This window comes from Garra rufa, chromosome 2 (genome assembly GCF_049309525.1).
Source record: "Garra rufa chromosome 2, GarRuf1.0, whole genome shotgun sequence".
NCBI classification, from domain to species: Eukaryota; Metazoa; Chordata; class Actinopteri; order Cypriniformes; family Cyprinidae; genus Garra; species Garra rufa.
The window spans coordinates 60,363,824-60,383,987 of record NC_133362.1 but is presented as its reverse complement, the minus strand read 5'-3'; the positions used below and the strand labels follow the sequence as shown (position 1 = coordinate 60,383,987).

The following is a 20,164-nucleotide window of genomic DNA, read 5'->3' as shown; positions in this document are numbered from 1 at the left end:
CTAAACATGTTAGATAAATTGGAACAGTAGCATTCAGCTAAAGTGGGACATCCTATAAAGTAAAAGATAATACATTGCTTAATGTGAGAAATTGTGTTGTTTTACAGAAAATGTCACAAACCATAGGCAGAAGACAGGGGGAAAAATAATAGAAATTTGTAAATATTAAGTTTTTAGCAAAAAAAGTGTCAACAAGGGCATTTGTGTTTGTTTTTCAATCTAGTTAATTCAAATGAATTACAGCATTTTTATTTTTTAACAATTATATAAAAAAAAAATCTTTATGTCTGTCCTCTCTATATTGTAATTGTCAGTCCAAGACGTCTCACCTTGGCCCTGACAGCGGCAACATGGTAGATGACATTTCAACCCCGCTAACGACTGACAAGCTTGTTAGCGAACTGGACAAACTAAAGAAAAATATTACTGGTGAACTCACCACACTGCTGAATTTGTCACTGGAGTCCCTCCGTCCAGCTACAATATTAACATTTGGCAGTAACTATGTATATGTCCCTTATAAGTCCCTATAGACCAGGGGTTCTCAAACTATCTGGAGATAGGGACCCCTCATAGGGCAGAAAAAAATTCCAAGGACCCCCTCATAACCGCAACACAAATGTAATAGCTAAATTGTGTGTGTGTGTGTGTGTGTGTGTGTGTGTGTGAGAGAGAGAGAGAGAGAACGATGGGAAAGGGTTGAGCAAGTAAAAATGAACTGCAAGAACACAGTGGAACACAATGTAAATAGTGCAAAAGGCTTTTATAGGTATAGTCCTAAAATGCAATGAAAATTCACTGACGCAATAACAGGCAATAAACAGAGAGAATCAAACTTTTTTGGAATGACTTCATGTGTTAGAAAAATATATGTTTAACTGCTGTGTGTGGGGGGTGGGGTGGGGGACAAGTAAAAATTAACCCTGCAGCAACACAGTGGAACACAGTCAATATAGTGCAAAAGGATTTTTGATAAGGATAATATAGTGCTAAAATATAAAATAGAATGACAATGCACCAATGCAGTAACAGGCAATAAAAAGAGAGTATGTTTACCCAGTTTAACAATTAACACTGCAGAAACATTGGAACACAATGAAAATAGTGCAAAAGATGTTTGTTAAGGATAAGTATAGTGCTCAGATATAAAATACAATGACAATGCACCAATTTGGGATTATCAATACTTGACCTTTTTAAATATTTATCCATTGTGGATTCTAGCCTAGTAACGTTAGCGTTTTTATAGTGCTTTGACGGATTGACGTAATGTAACAACAAAGTTTCTATTGGCCCAGAATTAAAGCGGGGGGAGTGCTGAAAATAATGCGCCGGTTTAATTGTCTTTCATTCATTAGCTGGAGACGTGAAGTTAAAGTCTGAGGGAAATGTTTTGGCAGATTGATACGGTGATGCATTGCTGCCACACATATTTTTTTTCCACACTTAGCTATGTGGTTATAACGACATCTTTTCTCGTAAAAACGACATCTTTTCTCGTTAAAACGGCATCTTTTCTCGTAATAACGAGATATTATGTCATAAAAACGACCTGATGTTCCTGTTATAGATGATATGATTATATATTATGTGAGGGAGCTAAGCGTTTGTCCGCACTGCCTTCGCCACAGTCCTGACATAAAGGAGGATGCACGTTGCTGGAGTTATATAGAAATACACTGTTTTAATAATTTTAATGTAATGGTTTCAATTGTAGCGGCTTGTTTATTAGGATTAATCTCCAATCTGCCCTCAGACCAGAAGATTTAAGATGATCAGATGAAAACTGTTATTTCTGAATAATCGACTCCGAGCTTGGAATATTATTTGGATGAAAGTTAGATTTTACAGAAAATTGAAATACGATCATAAAGAAATAAAAGAGAAATGACAAACGGTTTGGTTGTATTATGATAATAATAATTTCGTTCTGTTTCAAAAATGAACAAAATTAATGAAAAAAAAAATCAGTTTTAGTATTTTTGTCTGTGGGTAAAAAGAGAGCTTTAATTATGTGGGGGGCAATGAAAAGCCACTTTTCAACTCAACCTGTCTTTGCTGTCTATCGCATCATCCAGAATAATTACAAAAATACAAAAATCTAGCTTAATTTCGTTTTTCCTTTTCTCAAACAAAACGAAATAATATTAATAATAATAATAATAATTAAGCTATTATTATTATTATTAGGCCTATTATTATATTTTTTATTATGAATTATATTTATTTCTGCTCGTATTTCGATTTGCTGTTAAATCAATCAAAAAGTCAATTATTCAGAATTAATAGTTTTGATTATCTTAAGATTTTATAATAAAAATAATAATAGGGCCTACGCCTAATAATAATAATAATAATAAGCATAATAAAAATGTGAGTGGCCTATTATTATTATTTCATTTTGCTTGAGAAACGGAAAAACGAAAAACTCGATTTTTCGTATTTTTGTTCGTGGGTAAAACACATTGCTTATTGCTTGATTGCCTGGGCGGCCTTGATACTTAGTATGATTATATACAAATGATAAATTATTTATTATACATTATTAAATTTTATCTTTAGCTGAATCAAGCCACAAATCTGTACTAAAGACTGTACACTAACTCTTGTTGGATTTATACGAATTAAATAAACACAATTTTGTTTTCGATTCTTTTATTGACGTAGACCTTTCAAGCTGCATAGAGACATAAATTGCGAGAGCGCACCCTGTATTTTTACAAAGTCAATTTGTAACGTTTTGTTGTTATCGTGGAAGTTCATAAAATAAAGCAAACTTTTATATTTCTTTCCTCTGTAATCACAATGTAAGGGATCGCGCTGGCGCCGACCCGAGAAGTGCAGTGTTGCGTTTTATAAATGAGACTTGCAATGAAACGTTATTGTGACTAATTTGCAGAGCGGTACATCAGACGAACATGTATTCTGCATGATGGGATAGACAGTAGACAGGCAGAGATGAAAAGTGGCTTTTCAGGGCCGCTCACGGACAAATATTAAAGCATAAGCACTCTTTTCATGAAAAAAAAAATCATTTATTTTTCATTTTTTAAACAGAACGAAATCATCATCATCATAACACGATCAAACGTGTGTCATTTTTCTTATTTATTTCTGATACTATTTAGGCCTACATTTTCTGTAAAATCAAACTTTCATCCAAATAATATTCCAAGCTCAGAGTCAAAAATAACAGTTTTGATCTGATCATCTTAAATCCTCTGGGTCTGAGGGCAGATTGGAGATTAATCCTAATAAACAAGCCGCTACAATTGAAACAATTACATTAAAATTATTAAAACAGTGTATTTCTATATAACTCCAGCAGCGTGCATTCTCCTTTAGGTCAGGACTGTGGCGAAGGCAGCGCGGACAAACGCTTAGCTCCCTCACATAATATAATCATATCATCTATAACAGGAACATCAGATCGTTTTTATGACATATGTCGTTATTACGAGAAAAATATGTCGTTTTAACTAGAAAATTGTCGTTTTAACGAGAAAAGATGTAGTTTTTACGAGAAAAGATCTCGTTATTACGACATAGCTGAGTGGGAAAAAATAAGTGTGTGGCAGCAATGCGTCACGTAGATTGACATAATGTAAAAGCCGAATTCTCATTGGTCTAACGTTTCGCACGCGGGAGAAATGACGATGGTCCCTGCACTTTCTCCGGGTTTGATTATATTTTGTGGCAAACTTTCCACGGACCCCCAGGAAGTGCGCCACGGACCCCACTTTGAGAACCACTGCTATAGACAATCAATAAGAGACCTCTACATGAACAAATTCAAAAGCATCATAAAGAACTTTACAGTCATGACTGAAGAGGAACAAATAAAGGTAATACTAGCAGAGGACACACAGCAGCATTGGCTGTGAGATATGTGTGGAGGTGCCACAGCCTGAGAGACAGCAGGTGAATGTGTGTAATGTGTGCATTATATCTGACCTCAGTGTTTCCCTGCTGTCCACCAAAGTGACCCTCATTATGTGTGTTTATGTGTTAAACACTGCATTTTCAAATGTTCAAGTTCCAATTTGACTCACTGTTTTTTAAGTGTAAATTTTGTTATCTATTCATTGTTACGTTTGTGTTTGAACATATATCCCAAGCTTTGGCAATATTGTAATATTTACAGTCATGGCAATAAAGCAATTTTGAATTTGAATACAGACAGATGGATGGACGGACAGACAGAGACGGATGGATAGACAGATACTTTGATGTTAAAAGTTGCACTGAATAAATAAAGATGTCCAAAACATTAAACAAAACAGTGTCTGTCTTAATTTCATGCTACAAAGCAACAAAATATGATTATTTAAAGGGGGTGATTCTTTTCTATACCCACTGTGGACAGACAGACAGACACACAGTGAGACATAGAAGTTATCAATGAAGTCATCAAAGTGAATGAGTGAATCTCATTCAGGCAGTGGCTTCTGCCTACTCGCCTACTCTTAAAAATGGAGTTCATTTGGCAATTTAGCTTCAAATGCGAGTAATTCTCAAGTACTTTACAGTCCTTGATTCCATGTGTCTGAAATGTATTTACTTTCAAGAAGCATTGGAACCATGTAGTAACTGACAGCCCTATCAACAAAAAACTACAACAAAAATGTTTAAAAAAATCAAAGCATACATACTCTTTTATCCTCTGTTGGTTCCAAAGGCATTTTAGGTCCATTGATGGTGTTTTTGGTGCTGCAAGAAATTTCAGACAGTTTCTCACGTGAGAAATTTGTCTGCAATTTTTCTCTTTTTCTTTTCAGTTGAAATGTACTCAAACCACAACTCAAGAACTTTTTCTGTAAAAACAGAATGAGAAAAGCAAGGTAAGTTAGGATGAGGCAAAGACAGAAAAGCAAGATAAGGTAATGCATAATGATTTACACATACCATATAAGGGTGGACTTTGGGTCTGAATCTGCCATGGTTCTTTTGATTTCTTCAATTAGATTTAAAGATTTAATTGTTTAGTTTTTTCCTGTTATATGATGTTGCAGTTTTTTACAGTTTGCACAACCTTGCCAACCCTCTCCCTGTCCACTAACCTCACTGCTCTCTGCAAGAATGTGACAGCTAATATTGGGTTGGCTAAGGTGCAGTTTTTTTCAATTCTTTTAAAACTGCTTTTTTTAGCTCTTTTTAAGAGCTCTGAGCATTCCTTCTTCTAAAATAAAAAAAAAACTAAAGAAAGAAGAAAAAAACATTATTGTTTAATGTGCGATTGTGTTAGTCACTGTTCATCTGTATTCTATAAAATAAAATTATTTGTTGCCCTCCAAATGTTTAGAAACACCCTAGGTATATTATAAAAATAAATGAATTAGATATAAATAAATTAGAGCAGGGGTATTCATTTAAAGTTCCAAGAGGTCCGTTCTCCAAAAATGTGTTTTTTTTTTTTTGTTTTTTTTTTTTTTGTTTTTTACTAATATTTCGTTTGTTTTTCTCTACTAAACCTCACTCACGAAGACTGTTGATGCTCAATACCATGATGCGAGTTTATAATTTTAAGTAATTTTTTATTTATTTGTGCAGATCGGCTTTTAAAAGAAAAAAAAAAACACCAGCTCACCTTGTGCACGCGCAAAGTCATTTCCCCGCATTACTTTCCCTCCTTTCGGCAAGTAGGGCTCGCTGCAGCCTGCGGTGGACATCCAACCCCGCCCACATCCATGTGTGACGTCAGACACCACGCCCACGTCAATGCGTCATCGTGTGACTCCCCTCCCCATCGGTAGCCTTAAAGCGGGGGTTGTATGTACATTGCATACATGCAAACCAATACGAAATCATTAAATTCCAACAGAAAATTAGCAAAAACAGTGCATTCATTTATTAAATCACCATTTATTCAGTGTTATTTTCTACATATACTAAGCCATTGCATTTTAAACATGACACCTATTATTTAACCATGTAAAGTGCTGGCAAGACATTCACACAGATAATTCAACACATCACATAAAGTACAAAGTAATCAAAGAATGATACAACCACTGATTAAAATGTTTTACTTTTACTGAAAAAGATTAAATATTTAATTAATGATGGGTATAGTAGAGTAATAATTATCAGTACTCTTATTAACAGAACTCCCCTAATTTGGTACAAAAATACTGAAACAATTCAGTAGTGATTTCTGTATTACTTTAAGTTAATTTGTTTTCTGAGTGTCCTGTGAGTGTCCTGCTACAAATATCTGGTGGTGATGTGCTTTAATACTGCTTCACTATCAGAAGCAAAACCTAAACAATTACCAAAAGGACCATAGTTCTTCTCAGAAGATAACAGAAATAAAGAAAATAGAAACATTAATAAACAGTAAGAACATGTTAATATAACAATGTAGAGATTACATCTCCCCTGTATTATAGGCCCACCCAATAAACATACAGTAAATGAGCCTGTTGACTTTTTCAGAAAAATCTGAGATCTCTGTCCCCAGCTGTGGAGAAGACTCTTTGCTGAGAATTTAGGCTCTTGACAGTCGTGAGAGAAAAAGAAGAATGTCTTTCTTACCACAGCAGCAGAAGGTACTCTCTTCTGAGGAAAGGATAGGAGGGTGACACTTCACTCTTGATCTACTCTTGGAGAGCTGATGAGGAGTTTTGCTAAAGAATAAGGTTCCTGCTCAGCACTTGGTCTTATTCAGCAAAGAGTACCTCTAATGCAGTGCCACATACTCCAGATTCTTTGCAAACTTGAAACTTTTAATAAAATTGACCATATTATTGTAGTCAGGTTTATTGTTTTTATTATAACACATGGCAAATGTATGAGAAAATTATGTCAAAGGTGTTTTTCTTCCTCTTGCTATCCTGAGGCTGTACTGTCAATATCCTTCTCTGGCAGCTGAAAGGGAGAATCACCTTGTTAATGTTGCTACTGTATGTACACACAACCAGTCAAAATCTACAGTCTTTCAGTTTTTTTAATGTTTTTCGACACACCAAAGCTATATTTATATTTAACTTACAATACAAAACATGTTTTCTGTTGTTTTTCAAATACACTTTAAAATGCATTTCAAATGCAAAGGTGAATTTTTCAGTAGCCTTTACTCCAGTCTTCAGTTTCACATGATCATTCTCATATGATTTGATGCTCAAGAAACATTTTTGATTATTATCAATGTTGAAAACAGTTGTGCTACTTAATATTTCTGTGTAAACTGTGATTTTTTTAGGATAATTTTATGAATACATAGTTAAGGTTTAAAACCTTTTTTTTTAATCTTTTGTAACATTATAAATGTTTTTACTACCACTTCAGATCAGTTTAATGCATCCTTGCTATTTAGGTCTTCATAAAGAAAAAAAAGTGACTCCAACCTAGTGTACACAACTAAATTGGGCAACACAGCATATTAGAATGATTTTGAACACTTACAACTGGAGTTTTGATGCTGAAAATTCAGCTTTGAATTTAAATGAAAACACATCTTGTAATAAACAATGCACAGATTGCAAAGAACTTACATTCTGATGATTACTTAATTTTCCTCACGGCTGCCTTCCTCAGTCATTCCTAGGCCTTCTCATTTTTCACCTTTCCCTTGAATCCACATAAAATATAAATAAAACTAATCAACCAATTAATTTTATAGACAGTTTGAATAAGTTTGTATAAAACTGCAAATCTTCCTTTTAAAATCTTAAGTTATTCTCCAGCTTCTAAAGGAAAGGCACAATCTGTGGGTGTGGCCAATGTCACAGAGAATTTGATCTTACTATTAGGTGTCCTGGCTAGGAGATTTAGCTTAAAACCTATTCACGAAACTCTTAAGAGTCCACAATAACCAAAAAGAGGGATACGTCATTTGCATTGACTTTTTTCTTTGTTAAATTTCCACAATAAGCATGGGTCGGAGCTCTTAATACAAAGTGCACCAGACAGAAAAAATTAAGTTTAAAATGTACAGTACATACTTTTGTACACTAGGCCATGCCCCCCAGACAGATGAAGTTCCAGACCCAAAGTCTCAAACAAATCCTGTGGGAAACACAGCAAAGCGATGTGGTTGTGTATTAAAACTCAAATTCAGGCCAACTCAAATATTTTTTAAACATGTTTAAAAATGATCAGGAGCACAGGAGGTGCTCATGAAGGCAGTGGTTTACAATTGTGGTCCAGGTGACCCACAGCACTGCACATTTTGTATGTCTCTCTTGTTAAACCCACCTGCGTCAGATCATCAGCTCCTTAGGAAAGAGCTTCATGAACAAATCTGTCAGTAAAGAGAGATGTGCAAAATTTATAGTGCTGTGTGTCCCCAGGTCCAGGTTTGAAAACCACTGTTGTAAGTTACCATGACATATGACCAGTGTTGGGTGTAACGCGTTACAAAGTAACGCGTTACTGTAATAATATTACTTTTTTCAGTAACTAGTAGTGTAAGGCATTACTCGTCCGAAAATTGTAATATTATTACAGTTTTCCCGAGCTAGTTACTTGCGTTACATTTGCCAGTAGCACCTTCATCACACACAAGGCACACGACAACACAGAAGGGAAGGGGAGGGGGGCGTGAATGGGAACAGTGATTGGTCTGGGTTTGGCACGAGGTATCATTAAATTACCATCACCGATTGGTCGACACCCGGCAGCCAGCAGCAGAGCGGCACTTGCAAATAGAGACCTGCAAACCCGCGGGATCCAACGCAACAGAGTGCGGCGCGGGACAAAACTTGATGGACAAGTGCGTGTGCTGGCGCGGGCGGGTAGAGACTCGTGTGTGTGTGTGTGTGTGTGTGTGTGTGTGTGTGTGTGTGTGTGTGTGTGCGGGATGCGGGAAAATAAAGTGATTCGCGGGACTCCCGCAATATAGAAATATCTAAACATAAAATATGTAAAAAAAAAAAAAGAAAAAATTTATTCATCTATTGCACAAAAGCAGCAAGAACAACATATATTATTAGTAAGAGCAAGAATAGGCAGTTTCGATTTAAAACTTGTTTGCAGCATGAGCAATGTAGCCATCTGCTGATTTTTGGAACGCATCGCCAATCAATGGTGTTTAAGATAGAATTCACTCACTGCTCAAAAGTTTTGAACAGTGCTGAATATTGCGTGCTTACGAATCACAACACACGTAGACCTTTATGAAAGATTAATTGTGCATAATATCCATTGTGTTATAAGAGCTTTATGAGATCGCGTATGCACTGGATGCACGCAGTAGGTCATGCTTTTTTGTTTAGAATAACAGTTTTTTTGTGTAAGAAAAAAAAATGTAACTAGTAATATAACTAGTAATATAACTAGTTACTTTCTCCAGGGAGTAATAAAGTAAAGTAAGGCATTACTATTTTTGAGAGTAATATGTAATATGTAATATATTACTTTTTTGAGTAACTAACCCCAACACTGCATATGACCAGTGTTGGGTGTAACGCGTTACAAAGTAGTTACTTTTATCAGTAACTAGTAGTGTAAGGCATTACTCGTCTGAAAATTGTAATATTATTACAGTTTTCCCAAGCTAGTTACTTGCGTTACATTTGCCAGTAGCACCTTCATCACACACAAGGCACACGACAACACAGAGAACAGAAGGGAAGGGGAGGGGGGCGCGAATGGAACAGTAATTGGTCTGGGTTTGGCACGAGGTATCATTAAATTACCATCACCGATTGGTCGACAACCGGCAGCCAGCAGCAGAGTGGCACTTGCAAAGAGAGACCTGCAATCCCGCAGGACCCAACGCAACAGAGTGCGGCGCGGGACAAAACTTGATGGAAGTGCGTGTGCTGATGCGGGCGGGTAGAGACTTGTGTGTGTGTGTGTGTGTGTGTGTGTGTGTGTGTGTGTGTGCGGGATGCGGGATGCGGGAAAATAAAATGATTCGCGGGACTCCCGCAATATAGAAATATCTAAACATAAAATATCTAAAAATAAAAAAAATAAAATGTTATTCATCTATTGCACAAAAGCAGCAAGAACAAAATATATGATTAGTAAGAGCAAGAATAGGCAGTTTCAATTTAAAACTTGTTTGCAGCATGAGCAATGTAGCCATCTGCTGATTTTTGGAACGCATCGCCAATCAATAGTGTTTAAGATAGAATTCACTCACTGCTCAAAAGTTTTGAACAGTGCTGAATATTGCGTGCTTACGAATCACAACACAAGTAGACCTTTATGAAAGATTAATTGTGCATAATATCCATTGTGTTATAAGAGCTTTATGAGATCGCGTATGCACTGGATGCACGCAGTAGGTCATGCTTTTTTGTTAAGAATAACAGTTTTTTGTGTAAGAAAAAAAAAAATGTAACTAGTAATGTAACTAGTAATATAACTAGTTACTTTCTCCAGGGAGTAATAAAGTAAAGTAAGGCATTACTATTTTTGAGAGTAATATGTAATATGTAATATATTACTTTTTTGAGTAACTAACCCCAACACTGCATATGACAATCATACGAGAATCAACAATTTCACAAAAATGTCTACTGACTGAGGAAAAAACAAAATCATTCACAGGCTCTGGAATTAGACTATCAATTGATATCTATCTAGCAGGCATGTGATTGGCTAAGGACAAAAAAGCAGGAAAATATACTAAGACACCCCCCCCCCCACGCCATCAAACTGGTGGCGGATCTATATGGATAGTATAGAAGTCAGAAGTCAGTCAGAATCTCATTAACCTGAAGTCCCAGTCTCTGTCACAATAATCATATAGGCTATGTGATGTTTTAGGCCTATTTTGCAGACATCCATTTAAAATGTAGGCAATGGCTTATAAAGAACCTTTTTTCCATATCCACTTAGGTTTCTCAGCTTGCACTCTAGCATTTGTGTGGTCCAGCAGGGTTGGACTGGGGTTAAAATTTGGCCCTGGACAAATCCAGCCCATCCGGCCCACAAAGTCCCCCCGTGAAAGTTTTGTTGGATAATGGGGCTTTTAATTGGAGTAAATAAATTAATGAATAAAACAGGACAGAAACAAATAATGCTACATACTGATAATTTCAAATGCAACAAACTTAATAATGCATTTTGTCACATGAAAATGCATGCAGTAAAGCATTGATTTTGAGCTAGAATGCAGGACATGTATTGCTAATAAATTCTGCACTAAAAAAAAATCATTATGTAATAAAAAATATTTTCCTCACCCTCATGTCGTTCCAAAGCTGTATGACTTACTTTCTTCTATGGAACACAAAATATTTTGTAGAATGTAACCATGCATAATTGGTTACCGTTGATTTATACTCTGAGAAATTCGAGACATTTTTTTTTCCATAAAGTATCTTCCTTTATGTTCCACAGAAGAAAGAAGTTCATACAGGATTGCAATTACATGATGTTTAGTAAATGATGACAATTTTTTTTTGGGGGGGTGAACTGTCCCTTTAAGAACTTTAATGGGTAGTAAACACCTAGTTTATATAGGACACTGATATTTATCTTTAATCAGGCTCTTATTACATTAACATTTTACTCCAATTAAAATTAATTACAACAAAACATTTTAAAAGAAAGAAATCGTTGCTTAAAGATATTAACTGAATAGTATTAGTAAAATGGTGGTCACATGAAAACATTACCATGGTTATACGGTTTTTAAAATAAATAGTAATAATAAACTATGATATTTCTAATAAAAAAATTAAAAAACTGACAGTAATTATGTATTGGTGTAATTCCACTTTCCCTCATCATGCAGTTTATAATGTCGTGGCTGTTTTCAGCAGCCCAGCAGAACCTACAGAATCTTTAATGTTTTCATATCACAGGACTGTATATAAGACAATTTTGTGTTTTATCTGAATGGATCAAGCAACTTGCGCTGTTTATCACTTTACATTGTGGCGGGAGCGCAGCGTATACGTTCGTCAGCGCTGTGCGGGTGACTGATCCTGCCGCTTCGCACTTTTGGGCTGTTTGCAGTTTCGATTGCGTTGTAATTTAAAATAGCGCCTAATATGGGGGAGGTCTCCCTCGCTTCGGCGATCGGCCCACTACTCCACCGGCCCACAGGGAATGTCCCGGTGCTCCCAATGGCCAGTACATCCCTGGGTCCAGGTAACGTTAGCTTTGCGTAAAAAAAATGGTTATCATTCGCATGGCTACTTTTACTTGAGTAAAGAAGTTAAATCAGTACTTCTACTTTTACCAGAGTATTTTTTTAACACAAGTATCTGTACTTCTACTTGAGTACGAGAAGTGAGACGGATTATTTTCTTTAAGCAATATAAATCGTTTTTAAATCAATAAACTCCTTTAAAAATCAATATTTTGTGTCAAATTGTTGATTTATTTTGTAGGTAGCCATGTAATAAGCGGGATAATGTGTAGAGTTTGTCTTACATGTGCTTCATGAGGCACACACGCGCGGTCTCTTGCTCTCTCTCCCTCTGTCATGCACGCGCTACGCGGTCTCGCACTCACTCCCTCGCTCTAGATTCCGGGAGAAACTATTCGCAAATACGTCCTTGTTGATACTTGGAAAGGAAGGAAAAATGCATCTCTTTGCCATCTGACGTGCCGCCCAGTGTGGCCCTGTTGCTCGGGGACGGCGATTGTGGTGACGGCTGTGAGATGCCCCCCCCCCCTTTTTTTTTTTTTACAGATCTGCATGATTCACATAGGTCACATTTTCAGGTCGAAAAATCCGGAATTCCGGATTAATCCGGAAAAATCACATCCCTGATCTAGCTATGAGTAATTGAAATGATAAATCCAACCCTGTGGATTACCTGTCTCTCCTCCTGAGCATTTTGTTGTGTGGGTCCAGGAAGGATACTGCAGCACAACTCCTTTAACCATGAGAAAATGCAGTTCCAGCATGTCTTCACATCCAGGACAACAGAAGGGTCAGGGAGGCCTGAAATATAAATATTTAAGCCACTGAAATCAATTTAAATCTATATTTGTGCCTGAGTGACACTGAAACAATGAGGTTTAGTTTTTTACCGAGGATTTGCTGGGTTCTTTTGAACACAGTCTTCATGATGGATGATCTCTTGATCCTGGATCCTTTCTGCCATACACTTAGAGATGGTTTGGATGTCATGTGGTTGTGTCTAAAATACAAATAGCAGCACCATTAGTCCTGTTGCTTTATATATATTTTTTGGTACTGAACAAGTCAGGAACCAAATCAGTAAGTTACCTGTACTTGATACCCATCCCTAATCATAATCATGGTTGTCGTGTTGCTGCTGCCCAGACTCTCTCTCCACCTGTTATTAAAAAAAGTATGTTAGTTTTGAATAAAACATTGATAAAACAATGAACAATGAATAAAGCATTCAAACTACTACTTAAAAAAATAGGCTCAATACATTTAGTGCAATAATATGAAAAATTATCCAGAGACCAGCTTTGAGGACGTGCCCACGACGTTTCTGGGACCTTAGCCAAAATCCTTAAACTACTACATAGTAACAATGAACATCATTTCTAATAAGCAACTCACTGAATGATTCAAATGGTTCACTGGCAGTAAGGACATAAAATAGTGAACTATTTATTGGATACATATTTGTTAAAACTAAAGTATCAGATCTGTTTGTCAATGAAAAGTCACTAGCATAAAAATGATGCAAGTTATGTAACGTTATGTAAAAATGTTGTATGTAAAAACCAATAACATGTAACGAGCAAATTACACCATTTACAGGCCTGTTAATCGACAGGAAAGCAGGACATTATTAATCCCACATACACTGAATGGGATTTCGGCAGCCCCGGTCTAATTAAAAGTTTATATAACATCAGTGGTTTATATTTAAGTTTACAATACGGCTAGGCTAGCATGAGCATAGTCTATGCGAAAGACAAGCAGTCAACGTTACTATGGAAGTAAAAAAAAAAAAAATGAATACTGTATAGTTTATCGTGGGTAAATTTCAAACTAGACTAAAAATAAGGTATAACATTTTAATTTAGGATTTTAAAAGTTAACTTAACGTTACCACAGACCGCCTCCAGAACTAAGCTAATTAACTTATTTATTAAATTAATATAGTAAACCTCCAAAAACACAAAACACTACTTATCTTACGTGTCATCTAACGTTATATCAGCAAAAAAATATGAATAAGAGAAGATTTTAAGCGCTTACCTTTTCCTTCTCGTCCGTCTTCTGGAAGTTGACCGTTAATGACGGGCACGCGCACGGGGTACGCAGCACTCAGAAAGTGACGTGCGCTGGTTTTAACCATGGTTTTAACCTTAACATTTGTCCCGTTCCCCCTTTCAATAAACCATTCACAACCATAAATTATCACAATTTGCTAAGCAAACTATTTGGTTTTTGTTTTGCCATTAATTTGATGACAAACATTTCTATATTTTAAATGACGGGTTATACTTATATAATAATTCATTCCATCATGCAAAATGCTTGACGAATTCAGTATATTCCCCATATTATTGGCTATTAAAACGGTTTACACCTTTAAAAATAAGCTTAATACATGTAGTGCAATAATATGAAAAGTTAGTTGGAGACCTGCTGACCACGTCGCTATAACGTTTCCCACGCGACCAACCAGCGACGTCTTTTAAGGACGTGCCTACGACGTTTCTGGGACGTTAGCCAAAATTCAAAAATATGGAACGTTACCACAACATCCTCACGACGTTGTCATAAAGTAATGTTACGCTGACCAAATGACGACCAACTGGCGACGTCCTCACAACGTACTGTGTTTGCTGGGAGAGAGCTTCCGGTGTACTAAAATGCGCTTTTTTCCAAAAAATTGTAATTTTTCGATTTGGTTTTGTTGACTTTTTAATATCTGCATTTGAACGACGTGTAATGAAAACAAAATTGAAAATATGAATGAAATACGTTTTTGTGTTCCCGAGAAAATGTAAATATTGCATAAACCAATCATTTATTCGTTTGTTTGTTTTGAAAACAAAAACGAGAAAACCAATTATACGTAGGTACACGGACCATCCGTGTTTGGCGTTCTCAAACTTTTGACTTGCGAATTGCCTAACTTTCTAAAGTCTATTTACACGTTCTTAAGTTCTATTTAAATGGGGAAAAAACGCGTTTGAGCTGTAAGTGCAGTCATTCTTTATGACAATTTACCTTGTTTTTACTCTAGTGAAAGCGTAGTAACCATGTTGTGTTTTTTGGCTGATCGATTACAACTGTTTGAATACAGTCTTACTATAAATGAAAATCTGAATGAACAGCAACAACAAAAAAATGTTGTGCTTGTGTTTGTCGTCATTTACCATGGCTTTACTATAGTGAAAGTGTAGTAACATGTTTTCTTTTCATGACTTGCCTATAATCTCACATATTAAACACAATTGTGCCTGTAATCGTACTTATTAAACTCAGTTTACTCGTTCTTTAACTGTAAACACAGTCTTACTATAAATAAAAATATGAATGAAAGAAAAACAAGTCATTTTCCATAATAATAATAATAATAATAATAATAATAATAATAATAATTTGTTACATTTATATAGCGCTTTTCTAGACACTCAAAGCGCTTTACAGTGTCAGGGGTATCTCCTCATCCACCACCAGTGTGCAGCATCCACCTGGATGATGCGACGGCAGCCATAGTGCGCCAGAACGCCCACCACACACCAGCTTACTGGTGAAGAGGAGACAGAGTGATGAAGCCAATCAGAATATGGGGATGATTCGGAGGCCATGATGGTCAGAGGCCAATGGGCAAATTTGGCCAGGATGCCGAGGTCACACCTCTACTCTTTTCGAAAAACATCCTGGGATTTTTAATGACCACAGAGAGTCAGGACCTCGGTTTAACGTCTCATCCGAAGGATTTTCCATGCTTTTACTATAGTGAAAGTGTAGTAATCATGTTTTGTTTCCATGATTTGCCTATAATCTCACATATAAAACACTATTTGCCTGTAATTTTGCATAGTAAACACATCTATTCTATTTAAAGTTTGATTTGTATTTAAAAAATATGTTTAGTTGTTTAATAATGTTTAGACATTGTCATTTCTAATTAACATTTAATGTGATTTTGCTATGTGTGAATGTAGTAATCAAGTTTTGTGTTTGTGTCGTGGAGCAATAAAAGCATTTCTCAATGAAGAAGACATTGAAGCGTGAGAGGCAGAGTTCCAGATGTCAAAATAAGACTTTATTGAACAGAGCAACAAAGCCGGGTCAGCGATCGCCGCATCTCCGTCTCTGTCTGTCCGGGTATCCCTTCTTATACCTATCTGCGCTACCAAATTTGTAGTTCCGGTTTTTTCTTGGTTATGCCTGTCTGATCCCCCACAATGATTTATTGGCCCACCTGGCCCATTTTTAATGGTGGTTTTTGGTTCAGTCAGCCATTTTTTAAAAGTAAGTTTTATTCCTCCCCCTCCAAGTTGTTATGGGTCTCCAATTAGTTGGAGGTGGTCACGTGGGGCATAACTTGTATCTGTCATATGTTGGAAGTCATCCAAAGTTCATTGGTTCACTTAAGTTCACTGAAAACTTCCAGTGGAAACCACTGGTGCTGCCCCCTGGCAGGCATCTGCAATTCAATTTGTGTTGATGCAGTTTTAATCTGTGTTAAGACATCTAGTATTATAATACTCAGTATTTTGATAGATATTGATTACTGTTATAGCCATACATCATTTGTTTGAGTATAATAATATCATATTGAGTAGAATAGCAAAATATATATTTTTAGGATACACAATATTTGCAGATGGATTACTATTTATATAAACACAGATGTAAGTGCTACAAATAATAATTTAAATGAAAATGCAATGTTATATAGACATCCCTTACAAAAATTAATTAATTTTTTTTCAGATTGATTATCATATGTATAACCACAGCTTTTAACTAACAATGTACTTTATTTTACATTGTCATTAATACATGCTATATGTAGTTACTATAGTAAGAACAGTAAATTATGCATAATTGGATGCAACTAACTGTAAACCAAACAAAACAATAATCTTATCCCTATCGTAACTGCATGTAGTAATTTCATATTCAAATATTTATATGTATAATTGTAGTGTAACACCTTTAAATGTGTAACCTTGTTTTGCTTTATTAGCAATAAAATAATGTTTAATTGTTGTAATGGGTGCCATTATTTAGTCAGCTTGAATATATATCGTTGTATCATTATAAAAAAATTTGTGTACCCTTACTGATGAGCATAAGACACTTCTTTCAAAAACATTAAAAATAGTGATGTGTCCAAACTTGTGAATGATCCTGTATTTCTGTGTTTTCTTTTATAAATGTTTTTTTTTTCATAGGAGAGCTGCTTGGTGTTGACTACCTCCTGGGTCAGACTGGACAGCTTCTGGTAGTGGACCCTGACTCAGAAGAGACAGAGAACATGCTGGAGGATGTGGATGAAGGTAAGGATGAAGAAGACGAGGGCTTCAGGGTGGACCAAACACTTGACATTACTGAGTCGAGTCTTACTGATGACCCAAGCTTCTCTCTGTCCTCCACCCAGCATGATGCCTCCTTCACGCCAGGTGCCTCAGCATCTCCTGACGAGTCTGTGGTATGTTAATATCTCATTTAATGTATGTATGTAATTATGTTTTATGTAATATTGTTAAATTTCTAGGGAAAAAATATAATTTGTGCTGACCTGTAGCTTTTTGTCTGAAGTTGACAAAAAAAATCTTATATTTATTTGTTTTTTTTTTGTCCCACTTCACTTTACTCATAATGTTGTTTATTTAATTATTTTTTTTTTTTTTGTATTTTTCTCCCAGGCTTTGCATAGTGCTGGTGTGCTGGACAAAGTGGACAGCCTTGCGGAGTATCTTGTGGAGCTCAGGAATCAGCCATCTCTGGCTCTCACCAACCATCAGGTCAGTTTCTCTTCTTGACCTGTCATATGTTAACACTACCACTTGTTTTGTTTTCTCATTTGCCATGTATTATATGCTCTCTTTGCTTAGGTGAGCAATATAGTTGGCAGAACCTGCTGGATTACGATAAGAAGAGAGTGATGTTTGCTGCCAGACACCAGAGCAGGCTGGACACAGGGTCACTCCAGGGGTGGAGAGCGTGAAGAGGCATACATTCACCACCACTGCCCCACTTGCCCAGTGGCCAGATTGTTGTCGCCTGATAGAGACCATTTCAAGCTCTGTGCCATCCATAAGAGTCCAAAAAATAAAGGGGATAAAGTTTTATTTATGTGTATTGTTTTCTGCTTTCTGTTCTTTTGCACTTGCAATGAATGCACTAGTGCCATGGACATTAAGACAGTTTTATTTAAAAGTATAGTTTTGTTTTCTGTTCTTTAGCACTTTCAAAACATGCACAGGAGTCATTAATATTTTAAAGTTTTATTCATTTGTATTGTTATGTGCTTTCTGTTCTTTTCACATGCAGTTAATGCACAAGAGCCATGGACATTGGACGGTTTTATTTATATGTATAGCTCTGTTTTCTGTTCTTTTGCACTTGCAAAAAATGCACAAGAGTCAATAGAAATAGACAATAGAAAGTATTATTAAGAGATATTATTCTGTTTTCTGCACATGCAACATAACTATAAGAATAAAAATGTAAAAAAAAAAATAAGAATGAATAATTGGCTATGACTGATTGAAAAATAAAAGTTTGGTCATGATTAAATAACTCTTTTTGTATGTCTTTGTTACAGTATCATTTAACGGTTATAGGCCCTTTTAAAAATGTTGATAAATTTGGGGATTATTTAATAAATAAATTTACAATTTTTTGTACTATAAGTTTTAGAACATAACTACAGCAGAAATATATTTAAAGTGCAAAACCTTTGAATAAGATATCAATAATCAGTAATATAAATCTAATAAAATATTATTTAAATTCATTAATTCAAATAATTTCATTCTTTTGGACATCATTTATGTGATAATTACTGATAAATAAAACATTCAGTAAACACTTCAATGTATGGCAACACTAATATGAACTGGAAAGCTTGTGATCATCCTTACTCCCATATAAATGTACAGGAAAATAGAGAAAACATTTTTTTTTTTCAGATAATTTATTGTAAATATACACTCCATAAACATTGCTTTGAAGTTCAAAGAGATAAAATTCCCTTTCATTTCTTTTCTCCTCATTTTTTCCTTTTTTTTCTTTCTTTTTCTCTTTTCCCCCCTTCTTCCCCCTCCTTCCTTTTCTTCACCCCCTTAACAGACTATTGTTCCCCATCTTTTATTAGGCCACTGGGGCTGTCATGCAGCTGTTTACTTTTTCTTTTAGTTCTTCATCTCATTCAGCTTCTGGATGAACAACTTTTGTGAGAGGACCAAGTGACTTTAGGTTTTCACAAACAGGCTCTGAACATCCCTCTTTTCGGGGCTCTGTCATATATATGTAACCCTCTCTCTCTCTCTCTCTGCGCGTTTACCGGCCTCTAGCACCGCCGCTGCTACTCTGCGTTGTGTTGTGTATGTTCGTGGTGGTAGAGATGAGACGCAGACACAAAGGGGTTCGTTGGGATCGTGGCTTGACCGTTTATTCCACAGCACGGCATCTATAGTATTGATAACGTGAACTGCCTTCAGTTTTTTTAAACTTTCATTGCATTTTTAAACTTGCATAAAGTCAATTTCAATGCACATACAATCAAATAACATGCTTATATTATCATACATAGCTTTGCATTAGCCACCACGTATTAATCATGTTCAAAAGAAATAACAAAACATTTTAACTCTCTATTTTACTTTGCATTTAGATGCATTTAGCCACTCTGCTTGACTTGATGTAGAGCTCGTGCACTGGTCTTTTCAACATAACATGATTCTTGCACAAATTTCTAACTTGTCTTGAAGCACTTGGGCACATATAAAAGTGACACAAGCTTAGCAGAGGATGGTTTCGATCCATCGACCTCTGGGTTATGGGCCTAGCACGCTTCCGCTGCACCACTCTGCTTGACTTGATGTAGAGTTCGTGCACTGGTCTTTTCAACATAACATGATTCTTGCACAAATTTCTAACTTGTCTTGAAGCACTTGGGCACAAATAAAAGTGAAACAAGCTTAGCAGAGGACGGTTTCGATCCATCGATCTCTGGGTTATGGGCCCAGCACGCTTCCGCTGCGCCACTCTGCTTGTCTTGATGTTAAGCCTGTGCACTGGTCTTTTCAACATAACTTGAATCTTGCACACATTTCCAACATGTCTTGCAGC

At 36.0% G+C, this 20,164-nt stretch overlaps 2 long non-coding RNA genes across 2 annotated transcripts in view; both read right to left on the bottom strand.

Moving 5' to 3' along the window:
- The window catches only part of LOC141325647 (uncharacterized), a 129,088-nt gene that overhangs the window by 15,582 nt on the left and 93,342 nt on the right, over nt 1-20,164 (bottom strand). The gene's annotated exons all lie outside the window — the stretch shown is intronic.
- Nucleotides 12,721-13,391, bottom strand: LOC141325646 (uncharacterized). The gene is made up of 3 exons (XR_012353797.1): nt 13,142-13,391; nt 12,943-13,052; nt 12,721-12,853 (listed from the first exon to the last, which is right to left on the bottom strand). It is a non-coding gene; the product is annotated as an uncharacterized lncRNA (long non-coding RNA).